The sequence below is a fragment of the Callionymus lyra genome, chromosome 10 (assembly GCF_982586985.1).
Source record: "Callionymus lyra chromosome 10, fCalLyr1.hap1.1, whole genome shotgun sequence".
Lineage (NCBI taxonomy): Eukaryota > Metazoa > Chordata > Actinopteri > Syngnathiformes > Callionymidae > Callionymus > Callionymus lyra.
Window position 1 is genome coordinate 9869386 of NC_141827.1, and position 14725 is coordinate 9884110.

Sequence of the window (14725 nt, forward strand, 5' to 3'; positions counted from 1 at the left end):
GGTTTGGCGTCGGGAGGACATGTTTGTCCTCATGTTTTCAATTTCCTGCCGACTTTTCTGCGTATTTGTTTTGTATTTAACCTCCATTTGCGCCGACCCTTCCCCTAATACCGGGCCGGCAGCGAGAGCAGGTTCTGACGGCCATCATGGGGGGGAGATGGGGGGGGGAGGCAGGGGGAGATAAGTCTAACATATGAGCTTGTGCTGCGCAGAAGCCTCGGCCTCGAGTTGTTTGTCATCTGGAGTATCTCCACCAACAGGTCTCGCAGCTGCAGGGCAGAGATTTGCTGTAGAATCTTTGGACCGAACCACCTGTGCCGAGCTTTTGTCTTCCCCGCAATTTCGGTTTCCATGGAGACTCCGGAGAAGACGGCGCTGTAATGGTCGCGTGTGAGGTGAACAGGAATGTTGTGTCCTCCTTTAGAAGGTCCACGGTCGCTCTGAACGCATCACGTATGAACAGACGTCGCAGTCGTGGAGGTTTTTAGATCCTGCACTGATGACGAAAACCTTTTACACAAGTTTTTAATGGATTAAGTCATTTTTTCAAAGGTTTCTATAACAATTAAAGGGAATATCAATGAATGGATAGAGGTCAATGGACGGATAGGTAAATGAATGCATGAAAAATTGTACATGCATACGGATGGATGGATGGATGAACACATGGTTGGATGAATGAATGGATCTATAGATGAGCAAAAGAATGGATGAATACCGGAGGATAGATGAATGGATTAAAGGATAAAAAAAAATGAATGGACGGATGGCCACGTTGTCAGTTGGATGAATGGAAAGATAGATGAATAAAAGGATGGATGGACACATGAATGGATGACTGGCTAGATGGAAGGATACACAAAAGATGTCTAAAGTCATGGATGATTGAATAAATGGAAGGATGGATGGACAAAGGGATGTATGAACACATTTATGGATTTACCAATGGATACACATAAATATGGATAAATACATGGATGGATGGATGAGTATATAAACACATGGATGGGAGGATGGATGAATTAATGGATATAAGAAAAAAGGTTGGGTGAACACATGGATGAAAAATGGATGGATGGATGGATGGATGGATGGATGGATGGATGGATGGATGGATGGATGGATGGATGGATGGATGGATGGATGGATGGATGGATGGATGGATGGATGGATGGATGGATGGATGGATGGATGGATGGATGGATGGATGGATGGATGGATGGATCTATAGATGAGCAAAAGAATGGATGAATACCGGAGGATAGATGAATGGATTAAACGATAAAAAAAATGAATGGACGGATGGCCACGTTGTCAGTTGGATGAATGGAAAGATAGATGAATAAAAGGATGGATGGACACATGAATGGATGACTGGCTTGATGGAAGGATACACAAAAGATGTCTAAAGTCATGGATGATTGAATAAATGGAAGGATGGATGGACAAAGGGATGTATGAACACATTTATGGATTTACCAATGGATACACAAAAATATGGATAAATACATGGATGGATGGATGAGTATATAAACACATGGATGGGAGGATGGATGAATTAATGGATATAAGAAAAAGGTTGGGTGAACACATGGATGAAAAATGGATGGATGGATGGATGGATGGATGGATGGATGGATGGATGGATGGATGGATGGATGGATGGATGGATGGATGGATGGATGGATGGATGATGGATGGATGGATGGATGGATGGATGGATGGATGGATGGATGGATGGATGGATGGATGGATGGATGGATGGATGGATGGATGCATGGATGGATGGATGCATGGATGGATGGATGCATGGATGGATGGATGCATGGATGGATGGATGGATGGATGGATGGATGGATGGATGAGTATATAAACACTTGGAAGGGAGAATGTTTGAATAGATGGATACATGAAAAAAGGTTGGGTGAACACATGAGGAAAAATAAGTGGATGAATGGTTGGATGGATAGATAGAAGAACACATGGATGGATGGATGAGTATATAAACACATGGATGGATGGATGAGTATATAAACACATGGGTGGATGGATGAGTATATAAACACATGGATGGATGGATGAGTATATAAACACATGGGTGGATGGATGAGTATATAAACACATGGATGGATGGATGAGTATATAAACACATGGATGGATGGATGAGTATATAAACACATGGATGGATGGATGAGTATATAAACACATGGATGGATGGATGAGTATATAAACACATGGATGGATGGATGAGTATATAAACACATGGATGGATGGATGAGTATATAAACACATGGGTGGATGGATGAGTATATAAACACATGGATGGATGGATGAGTATATAAACACATGGATGGATGGATGAGTATATAAACACATGGGTGGATGGATGAGTATATAAACACATGGATGGATGGATGAGTATATAAACACATGGATGGATGGATGAGTATATAAACACATGGATGGATGGATGAGTATATAAACACATGGGTGGATGGATGAGTATATAAACACATGGATGGATGGATGAGTATATAAACACATGGGTGGATGGATGAGTATATAAACACATGGATGGATGGATGAGTATATAAACACATGGATGGATGGATGAGTATATAAACACATGGATGGATGGATGAGTATATAAACACATGGGTGGATGGATGAGTATATAAACACATGGATGGATGGATGAGTATATAAACACATGGATGGATGGATGAGTATATAAACACATGGGTGGGTGGATGAGTATATAAACACATGGATGGATGGATGAGTATATAAACACATGGGTGGATGGATGAGCATATAAACACATGGATGGATGGATGAGTATATAAACACATGGATGGATGGATGAGTATATAAACACATGGATGGATGGATGAGTATATAAACACATAGTGGATGGATGAGTATATAAACACATGGATGGATGGATGAGTATATAAACACATGGATGGATGGATGAGTATATAAACACATGGGTGGATGGATGAGTATATAAACACATGGGTGGATGGATGAGTATATAAACACATGGATGGATGGATGAGTATATAAACACATGGGTGGATGGATGAGTATATAAACACATGGATGGATGGATGAGTATATAAACACATGGGTGGATGGATGAGTATATAAACACATGGATGGATGGATGCTTATATAAACACATGGGTGGATGGATGAGTATATAAACACATGGATGGATGGATGAGTATATAAACACATGGATGGATGGATGAGTATATAAACACATGGGTGGATGGATGAGTATATAAACACATGGGTGGATGGATGAGTATATAAACACATGGATGGATGGATGAGTATATAAACACATGGGTGGATGGATGAGTATATAAACACATGGATGGATGGATGAGTATATAAACACATGGGTGGATGGATGAGTATATAAACACATGGATGGATGGATGAGTATATAAACACATGGGTGGATGGATGAGTATATAAACACATGGGTGGATGGATGTATGAATAGATGGATGAAAAGGGTTGAGTGGATGAAAAATGAATGGCTGGATGGATGGATGAACACAAGGATGGAAGGATGGATGAATAATATGGATATCGATGGCCCATGAGACAAGTTTCAGGATTTCATTGAACCAAAGTGACACTTGTGAGCTCATGACTACAGAAAAGATTCTCGCCTCCACACAAAGAAGATCTTAAAAGTGTTTTCGGGCCGAGGAACGATGACCTCATTACAGAGGAAAGAGTCACGAGAGGGTGAAGACGTGTGACGGGAGAAAAGAAAATCTTCTGTGGAAATGTTCTTCACCTCTCATTAACCTTGCAAGGAAGCCATTAGCGCGAGTGTGGCTGAAGATGACATGGACTCGACTAACAAGGACCCGACCAAACAGCTCAATGAAAATGATTCGAGTGAAAATGTCCCCCGAGTGCTTCATTTGTCAAACCTAATGAATTTACAGCAAATTCCACAAAAGTGTGTGTTTCAGAGCAAGGTCACCTCTCTGGCTCTCAGCACACACACACTCACACACACACACACACACACACACACACACACACACACTCACACTCACACACACACACACACACACACACACAAAGACAAATATACTGGTGTCTCCCTCCATTACTGAACTTATACAAGATGTTTGGAAGGAAAGAAAGAGACATTAGGAGCCGAAGAACCGTTCACGTCTCTCAGAGTCAGAGGAAGACAAATGAGTAACTCAACTCAAACCTGGAGTCAGAGACTCAAACCTGGAGTCAGAGACTCAAACCTGGAGTCAGAGACTCAAACCTGGAGTCAGAGACTCAAACCTGGAGTCAGAGACTCAAACCTGGAGTCAGAGATTCAAACCTGGAGTCAGAGATTCAAACCTGGAGTCAGAGATTCAAACCTTGAGTCAGAGATTCAAACCTGGAGTCAGAGATGCAAACCTTGAGTCAGAGATTCAAACCTGGAGTCAGAGATTTAAACCTGGAGTCAGAGAATCAAACCTGGAGTCAGAGATTCAAACCTGGAGTCAGAGATTCAAACCTGGAGTCAGAGATTCAAACCTGGAGTCAGAGATTCAAACCTGGAGTCAGAGATTCAAACCTGGAGTCAGAGATTCAAACCTGGAGTCAGAGATTTAAACCTGGAGTCAGAGAATCAAACCTGGAGTCAGAGATTCAAACCTGGAGTCAGAGATTCAAACCTGGAGTCAGAGATTCAAACCTGGAGTCAGAGATTCAAACCTGGAGTCAGAGATTTAAACCTGGAGTCAGAGAATCAAACCTGGAGTCAGAGATTCAAACCTTGACTCAGAGATTTAAACCTGGAGTCAGAGATTCAAACCTGGAGTCAGAGAATCAAACCTGGAGTCAGAGAATCAAACCTGGAGTCAGAGATTCAAACCTGAAGTCAGAGATTCAAACCTAGAGTCAGAGATTCAAACCTGGAGTCAGAGATTCAAACCTAGAGTCAGAGATTCAAACCTGGAGTCAGAGATTCAAACCTGGAGTCAGAGATTCAAACCTGAAGTCAGAGACTCAAACCTGGAGTCAGAGACTCAAACCTGGAGTCAGAGATTCAAACCTGGAGTCAGAGATTCAAACCTAGAGTCAGAGATTCAAACCTGGAGTCAGAGATTCAAACCTGGAGTCAGAGATTCAAACCCGGAGTCAGAGATTCAAACCTGGAGTCAGAGATTCAAACCTGGAGTCAGAGATTCAAACCTGGAGTCAGAGATTCAAATCTGGAGTCAGAGATTCAAACCCGGAGTCAGAGATTCAAACCTGGAGTCAGAGATTCAAACCTGGAGTCAGAGATTCAAACCTGGAGTCAGAGATTCAAACCTTGAGTCAGAGATTTAAACCTGGAGTCAGAGATTCAAACCTGGAGTCAGAGAATCAAACCTGGAGTCAGAGAATCAAACCTGGAGTCAGAGATTCAAACCTGGAGTCAGAGACTCAAACCCGGAGTCAGAGATTCAAACCTGAAGTCAGAGACTCAAACCTGGAGTCAGAGACTCAAACCTGGAGTCAGAGATTCAAACCTGGAGTCAGAGATTCAAACCTAGAGTCAGAGATTCAAACCTGGAGTCAGAGATTCAAACCTGGAGTCAGAGATTCAAACCTGGAGTCAGAGATTCAAACCTGGAGTCAGAGATTCAAACCTGGAGTCAGAGATTCAAACCTGGAGTCAGAGATTCAAACCTGGAGTCAGAGATTCAAACCTGGAGTCAGAGATTCAAACCTGGAGTCAGAGATTCAAACCTGGAGTCAGAGATTCAAACCTGGAGTCAGAGATTCAAACCTGGAGTCAGAGATTCAAACCTTTAGTCAGAGATTCAAACCTTGAGTCAGAGATTCAAACTTGGAGTCAGAGATTCAAACCTTGAGTCAGAGATTCAAATCTTGAGTCAGAGATTCAAACCTAGAGTCAGAGATTCAAACCTAGAGTCAGAGATTCAAACCTGGAGTCAGAGATTCAAACCTTGAGTCAGAGATTCAAACTTGGAGTCAGAGATTCAAACCTTGAGTCAGAGATTCAAACCTGGAGTCAGAGATTCAAACCTGGAGTCAGAGATTCAAACCTGGAGTCAGAGATTCAAATCTTGAGTCAGAGATTCAAACCTAGAGTCAGAGATTCAAACCTAGAGTCAGAGATTCAAACCTGGAGTCAGAGATTCAAACCTTGAGTCAGAGATTCAAACTTGGAGTCAGAGATTCAAACCTTGAGTCAGAGATTCAAACCTGGAGTCAGAGATTCAAACCTGGAGTCAGAGAATCAAACCTAGAGTCAGAGATTCAAACCTGGAGTCAGAGACTCAAACCTGAAGTCAGAGATTCAAACCTGGAGTCAGAGATTCAAACCTGGAGTCAGAGATTCAAACCTGGAGTCAGAGACTCAAACCTGGAGTCAGAGATTCAAACCTGGAGTCAGAGACTCAAACCTGGAGTCAGAGATTCAAACCTGGAGTCAGAGATTCAAACCTGGAGTCAGAGATTCAAACCTGGAGTCAGAGATTCAAACCTGGAGTCAGAGATTCAAACTTGGAGTCAGAGATTCAAACCTTGAGTCAGAGATTCAAACCTGGAGTCAGAGATTCAAACTTGGAGTCAGAGATTCAAACCTTGAGTCAGAGATTCAAACCTGGAGTCAGAGATTCAAACTTGGAGTCAGAGAATCAAACCTGGAGTCAGAGATTCAAACCTGGAGTCAGAGATTCAAACCTGGAGTCAGAGATTCAAACCTGGAGTCAGAGATTCAAACCTGGAGTCAGAGATTCAAACCTGGAGTCAGAGATTCAAACCTGGAGTCAGAGATTCAAACTTGGAGTCAGAGATTCAAACCTGGAGTCAGAGATTCAAACCTGGAGTCAGAGATTCAAACCTGGAGTCAGAGATTCAAACCTGGAGTCAGAGATTCAAACCTGGAGTCAGAGATTCAAACTTGGAGTCAGAGATTCAAACCTTGAGTCAGAGATTCAAACCTGGAGTCAGAGATTCAAACTTGGAGTCAGAGATTCAAACCTTGAGTCAGAGATTCAAACCTTGAGTCAGAGATTCAAACCTAGAGTCAGAGATTCAAACCTAGAGTCAGAGATTCAAACCTGGAGTCAGAGATTCAAACCTTGAGTCAGAGATTCAAACTTGGAGTCAGAGATTCAAACCTTGAGTCAGAGATTCAAACCTGGAGTCAGAGATTTAAACCTGGAGTCAGAGATTCAAACCTGGAGTCAGAGATTCAAACTTGGAGTCAGAGATTCAAACCTTGAGTCAGAGATTCAAACCTGGAGTCAGAGATTCAAACTTGGAGTCAGAGATTCAAACCTTGAGTCAGAGATTCAAACCTTGAGTCAGAGATTCAAACCTAGAGTCAGAGATTCAAACCTAGAGTCAGAGATTCAAACCTGGAGTCAGAGATTCAAACCTTGAGTCAGAGATTCAAACTTGGAGTCAGAGATTCAAACCTTGAGTCAGAGATTCAAACCTGGAGTCAGAGATTCAAACCTGGAGTCAGAGATTCAAACTTGGAGTCAGAGATTCAAACCTTGAGTCAGAGATTCAAACCTGGAGTCAGAGATTTAAACCTGGAGTCAGAGAATCAAACCTAGAGTCAGAGATTCAAACCTGGAGTCAGAGATTCAAACCTGGAGTCAGAGAATCAAACCTGGAGTCAGAGATTCAAACCTGGAGTCAGAGATTCAAACCTGGAGTCAGAGATTCAAACTTGGAGTCAGAGATTCAAACCTTGAGTCAGAGATTCAAACCTGGAGTCAGAGATTCAAACCTTGAGTCAGAGATTCAAACCTGGAGTCAGAGACTCAAACCTGGAGTCAGAGATTCAAACCTGGAGTCAGAGATTCAAACCTTGAGTCAGAGATTCAAACCTGGAGTCAGAGACTCAAACCTGGAGTCAGAGATTCAAACCTTGAGTCAGAGATTCAAACCTGGAGTCAGAGATTCAAACCTTGAGTCAGAGATTCAAACCTGGAGTCAGAGATTCAAACTTGGAGTCAGAGATTCAAACCTTGAGTCAGAGATTCAAACCTGGAGTCAGAGATTCAAACCTGGAGTCAGAGATTCAAACTTGGAGTCAGAGACTCAAACCTGGAGTCAGAGATTCAAACCTGGAGTCAGAGATTCAAACTTGGAGTCAGAGATTCAAACCTTGAGTCAGAGATTCAAACCTGGAGTCAGAGATTCAAACTTGGAGTCAGAGATTCAAACCTTGAGTCAGAGATTCAAACCTGGAGTCAGAGATTCAAACCTGGAGTCAGAGATTCAAACCTGGAGTCAGAGATTCAAACCTGGAGTCAGAGATTCAAACCTGGAGTCAGAGATTCAAACCTTGAGTCAGAGATTCAAACCTGGAGTCAGAGATTCAAACCTGGAGTCAGAGATTCAAACCTTGAGTCAGAGATTCAAACCTGGAGTCAGAGATTCAAACTTGGAGTCAGAGATTCAAACCTTGAGTCAGAGATTCAAACCTGGAGTCAGAGATTCAAACTTGGAGTCAGAGATTCAAACCTTGAGTCAGAGATTCAAACCTGGAGTCAGAGATTCAAACCTGGAGTCAGAGATTCAAACTTGGAGTCAGAGATTCAAACCTGGAGTCAGAGATTCAAACCTGGAGTCAGAGATTTAAACCTAGAGTCAGAGATTCAAACCTAGAGTCAGAGATTCAAACCTGGAGTTAGAGACTCAAACTTGGAGTCAGAGATTCAAACCTGGAGTCAGAGACTCAAACCTAGAGTCAGAGATTCAAACCTGGAGTCAGAGACTCAAACCTGGAGTCAGAGACTCAAACCCGGAGTCAGAGATTCAAACCTGGAGTCAGAGATTCAAACCTGGAGTCAGAGACTCAAACCTGGAGTCAGAGACTCAAACCTGGAGTCAGAGACTCAAACCCGGAGTCAGAGATTCAAACCTGGAGTCAGAGATTCAAACCTGGAGTCAGAGACTCAAACCTGGAGTCAGAGATTCAAACCTGGAGTCAGAGACTCAAACCTGGAGTCAGAGACTCAAACCCGGAGTCAGAGATTCAAACCTGGAGTCAGAGATTCAAACCTGGAGTCAGAGATTCAAACCTGGAGTCAGAGACTCAAACCCGGAGTCAGAGACTCAAACCTGGAGTCAGAGATTCAAACCTGGAGTCAGAGATTCAAACCTGGAGTCAGAGATTCAAACCTGGAGTTAGAGATTCAAACCTGGAGTCAGAGATTCAAACCTGGAGTCAGAGACTCAAACCTGGAGTCAGAGATTCAAACCTGGAGTCAGAGATTCAAACCTGGAGTTAGAGATTCAAACCTGGAGTCAGAGATTCAAACCTGGAGTCAGAGACTCAAACCTGGAGTCAGAGACTCAAACCTGGAGTCAGAGACTCAAACCCGGAGTCAGAGATTCAAACCTGGAGTCAGAGATTCAAACCTGGAGTCAGAGATTCAAACCTGGAGTCAGAGATTCAAACCTGGAGTCAGAGATTCAAACCTGGAGTCAGAGATTCAAACCTGGAGTTAGAGATTCAAACCTGGAGTCAGAGAATCAAACCTGGAGTCAGAGATTTAAACCTAGAGTCAGAGATTCAAACCTGGAGTCAGAGATTCAAACCTGGAGTCAGAGATTCAAACCTTGAGTCAGAGATTCAAACTTGGAGTCAGAGATTCAAACCTTGAGTCAGAGATTCAAACCTGGAGTCAGAGATTCAAACCTGGAGTCAGAGATTCAAACTTGGAGTCAGAGATTCAAACCTTGAGTCAGAGATTCAAACCTGGAGTCAGAGATTTAAACCTGGAGTCAGAGAATCAAACCTAGAGTCAGAGATTCAAACCTGGAGTCAGAGATTCAAACCTGGAGTCAGAGAATCAAACCTGGAGTCAGAGATTCAAACCTGGAGTCAGAGATTCAAACCTGGAGTCAGAGATTCAAACTTGGAGTCAGAGATTCAAACCTTGAGTCAGAGATTCAAACCTGGAGTCAGAGATTCAAACCTTGAGTCAGAGATTCAAACCTGGAGTCAGAGACTCAAACCTGGAGTCAGAGATTCAAACCTGGAGTCAGAGATTCAAACCTTGAGTCAGAGATTCAAACCTGGAGTCAGAGACTCAAACCTGGAGTCAGAGATTCAAACCTTGAGTCAGAGATTCAAACCTGGAGTCAGAGATTCAAACCTTGAGTCAGAGATTCAAACCTGGAGTCAGAGATTCAAACTTGGAGTCAGAGATTCAAACCTTGAGTCAGAGATTCAAACCTGGAGTCAGAGATTCAAACCTGGAGTCAGAGATTCAAACTTGGAGTCAGAGACTCAAACCTGGAGTCAGAGATTCAAACCTGGAGTCAGAGATTCAAACTTGGAGTCAGAGATTCAAACCTTGAGTCAGAGATTCAAACCTGGAGTCAGAGATTCAAACTTGGAGTCAGAGATTCAAACCTTGAGTCAGAGATTCAAACCTGGAGTCAGAGATTCAAACCTGGAGTCAGAGATTCAAACCTGGAGTCAGAGATTCAAACCTGGAGTCAGAGATTCAAACCTGGAGTCAGAGATTCAAACCTTGAGTCAGAGATTCAAACCTGGAGTCAGAGATTCAAACCTGGAGTCAGAGATTCAAACCTTGAGTCAGAGATTCAAACCTGGAGTCAGAGATTCAAACTTGGAGTCAGAGATTCAAACCTTGAGTCAGAGATTCAAACCTGGAGTCAGAGATTCAAACTTGGAGTCAGAGATTCAAACCTTGAGTCAGAGATTCAAACCTGGAGTCAGAGATTCAAACCTGGAGTCAGAGATTCAAACTTGGAGTCAGAGATTCAAACCTGGAGTCAGAGATTCAAACCTGGAGTCAGAGATTTAAACCTAGAGTCAGAGATTCAAACCTAGAGTCAGAGATTCAAACCTGGAGTTAGAGACTCAAACTTGGAGTCAGAGATTCAAACCTGGAGTCAGAGACTCAAACCTAGAGTCAGAGATTCAAACCTGGAGTCAGAGACTCAAACCTGGAGTCAGAGACTCAAACCCGGAGTCAGAGATTCAAACCTGGAGTCAGAGATTCAAACCTGGAGTCAGAGACTCAAACCTGGAGTCAGAGACTCAAACCTGGAGTCAGAGACTCAAACCCGGAGTCAGAGATTCAAACCTGGAGTCAGAGATTCAAACCTGGAGTCAGAGACTCAAACCTGGAGTCAGAGATTCAAACCTGGAGTCAGAGACTCAAACCTGGAGTCAGAGACTCAAACCCGGAGTCAGAGATTCAAACCTGGAGTCAGAGATTCAAACCTGGAGTCAGAGATTCAAACCTGGAGTCAGAGACTCAAACCCGGAGTCAGAGACTCAAACCTGGAGTCAGAGATTCAAACCTGGAGTCAGAGATTCAAACCTGGAGTCAGAGATTCAAACCTGGAGTTAGAGATTCAAACCTGGAGTCAGAGATTCAAACCTGGAGTCAGAGACTCAAACCTGGAGTCAGAGATTCAAACCTGGAGTCAGAGATTCAAACCTGGAGTTAGAGATTCAAACCTGGAGTCAGAGATTCAAACCTGGAGTCAGAGACTCAAACCTGGAGTCAGAGACTCAAACCTGGAGTCAGAGACTCAAACCCGGAGTCAGAGATTCAAACCTGGAGTCAGAGATTCAAACCTGGAGTCAGAGATTCAAACCTGGAGTCAGAGATTCAAACCTGGAGTCAGAGATTCAAACCTGGAGTCAGAGATTCAAACCTGGAGTTAGAGATTCAAACCTGGAGTCAGAGAATCAAACCTGGAGTCAGAGATTTAAACCTAGAGTCAGAGATTCAAACCTGGAGTCAGAGAATCAAACCTGGAGTCAGAGATTTAAACCTGGAGTCAGAAATTCAAACACTTAGACTCAAACATCTCAGTAAATGATTGAACGGGTAAAAGCGCCAAATTTTTTATCTTTATCTTATCTTGTGATGGATATTTTGGTTGAATTAATTAAACTGAAAACCAAAATACATCCAAACATCAGCTTTAAATATGCTCGAGTCTACTGTATCCTCTCGTCCTCAGTCATAGCCAGGATCTTTCGGAATTTCGTTGTTACCTGTAACTTCAAAGGACGTAATGACTGCTGCCATCTAGCGTAGTTTAATTGCTGCACAAAAATGAACAAATGTTGTGAACATTTGCATCTTAATTGTAAATAAAACATTGTTTTTTATCGAATTGTCTTATAATATGTATTATTATTATTGTCTTATCTATATTATAATTTCATTTTATTTAATAAAAAATTCAGTTGAATTCAGTTATCGTGGGAGAAAAGCTTAATATTGAAATTGTTAGGTCGAACAAATGAACAATTATCAGGTATTATTTCATCGTAAACACGGGGTCCGGGAGCCAAACTCGAAGCACTAAGTCACCTGATGAGTCGAAATAGCTGTAAATTGAATTAAACTTTATTAAACGTGTAAACAATGACGTGTGTGTTAGGAGTTGAAGGAGAACGATCTTGTATTTCACTTCATATCTAGAGTTGACTTCCACAGAAATGTCTCCTCGCAGGTTCCATTTGCATATGAAGAGAAAACGAGTGTTGAGTCACGACTCGAGTGCAGGAGAGGATGACGTCAGATTTTGAAGGAGTTTCAAGGTCGCGACTGCGAGCACTCAGCACGGTGGTGACGCTCGGTCGGGGGGGCAGGTTTCGAGTCGCTGGACTCAGCAGGTTCTGAACTTCAGGGCTGATCAAAGCGAGCGAATTCCTCTTTTACATTCTCGTACATGCTCGGATGAAAAAGTAATTTCATTTGTTGGATCAAATCCGACTTTTCCCGACACTAACCTCTGACTCACAATGAAATATGTTTTTTGTTATTCTTCAAATAATAACACTTTTAAACTTTGACTTGAATATTTTGTTTGTTCTGTGTAAAAGAAGTTTATTTGCAACTTTATCAACACTACACAGTCACAGAAAACAATGAAAAATGAACCAATGGGACGCTTTTTTTGTCATATGCCCCGCCCATTGAGCACTTAAAGATTTGATTGGATCAACCAGCTGTCAATCTAAACAGCTGATTGACTGGACTGAACTAATAAAATACTGTGATTCATCGACTCAATGTACTGTAGTACCAGGTCATGATAAAAATGTTCATAGTTAATTGTGTTGTACAATATTGTTTCATTGGCTGATTCAACAATACAATACTTAGTAAAAGTGAATAATTCTCAATATATTTGTAAAATAATTACATTTTTGAAGTAGCTAAACTCATTTCTTAAGTAGATCACATGACGAAAAAGGTTCAGAGACTCTGGACTCACAGAATGATAAATTGTACATACAGTCGTTTCAATTGCTTTTAAATTGACAATTGTTGATGTTCGTCGACATGGAAAAAGTCCCATAATGCACTGCTTCGAGTAAAGATTTCATTAGAGTCGAAGTAGATTCGTGACATTTATACGCATGGTCATATTAAGAAGATTCACTGGATGATATTTTTGTGGAGAAAAACATATTCCACTAATCATTTTGACACTGTTTTGACAAAATAAACACCACTTTTCTTTGAAGTCATTTAAAAGCTATTAATAACCAAAAGAGAACTTTAAAGGTTTAAAATGCTAGTTGGAACAAATCTTCAAATTCCTCTCATCCTGGGATGAATTATGTCTCTACATGGACGGGAAGTTTGCAGGACATTTCTACACTAAAGCCAAACAAAACACGGTGCCTGACTGACCACGAAACTATTTCATCAACACTTGAGAGTAATCATGGCGTCCTCAGAGAAATCACTCGATGGCATATATGGAAATATTTCTGTTGGAACGTTGTGACCCCAAATTGTCATGCGTCCAGCTGTTCGGAGGAGTATGTGAAAGGCTGGGATCAGGTCAAGTCTCCGAGGTATGAAACGTGTGACGTGTGAAAGACGCCAGGGGTTTGTACGGTGGCCTTAGAGGACAAATACACTGAACTTATTTACATTCTCTATAGAGATGTCAATCTCTGCAGCGCCATATGTTCGCTGCAAATGTGTAAATTCAAATTAGTTTTTCTGAGCTGGCCTGGAAACACCTCGGAGCTCCACGGGAAGAGCTGGACGATGTTGCTAAGGAGAGAAATGTTGTTGACAGATGTGTTTATTTTTGAACGCATATTTGGATGGATGGAAAAATTGATGGAAGATGGACGATAGATGGATGGATGGATTGATGAATGGATGAAAACATGGAGGGAAGATGGAAAATAGATGGATGGATGGATGTAAACATGGATGGATGGATGGATGTAAACATGGATGAAATGAACAATGGATGGATGTGTACATGGATGGATGGATGGATGTAAACATAGATAGAAGACGGACAATGGATGGATGTAAACATAGATAGAAGATGGACAATGGATAGATGTAAACATGGATGGATGGATGTAAACGAGGATGGATGGATGTACAATAAACATGGATGATGGATGTGAACATGGATGGATGGATGGATGTACAGTAAACATGGATGATGGATGTGAACATGGATGGATGGATGTACAGTAAACATGCATGGATGTAAACATGGATGGATGTACAGTAAGCATGGATGAATGAATGTAAACATGGATAAATGGATGTAAAGATGGATGGATGTAAACATGGATGAAATGAACAATGGATGGATGTGTACATGGATGGATGGATGGATGGATGTAAACATAGATAGAAGATGGACAATGGATGGATGTAAACATAGATAG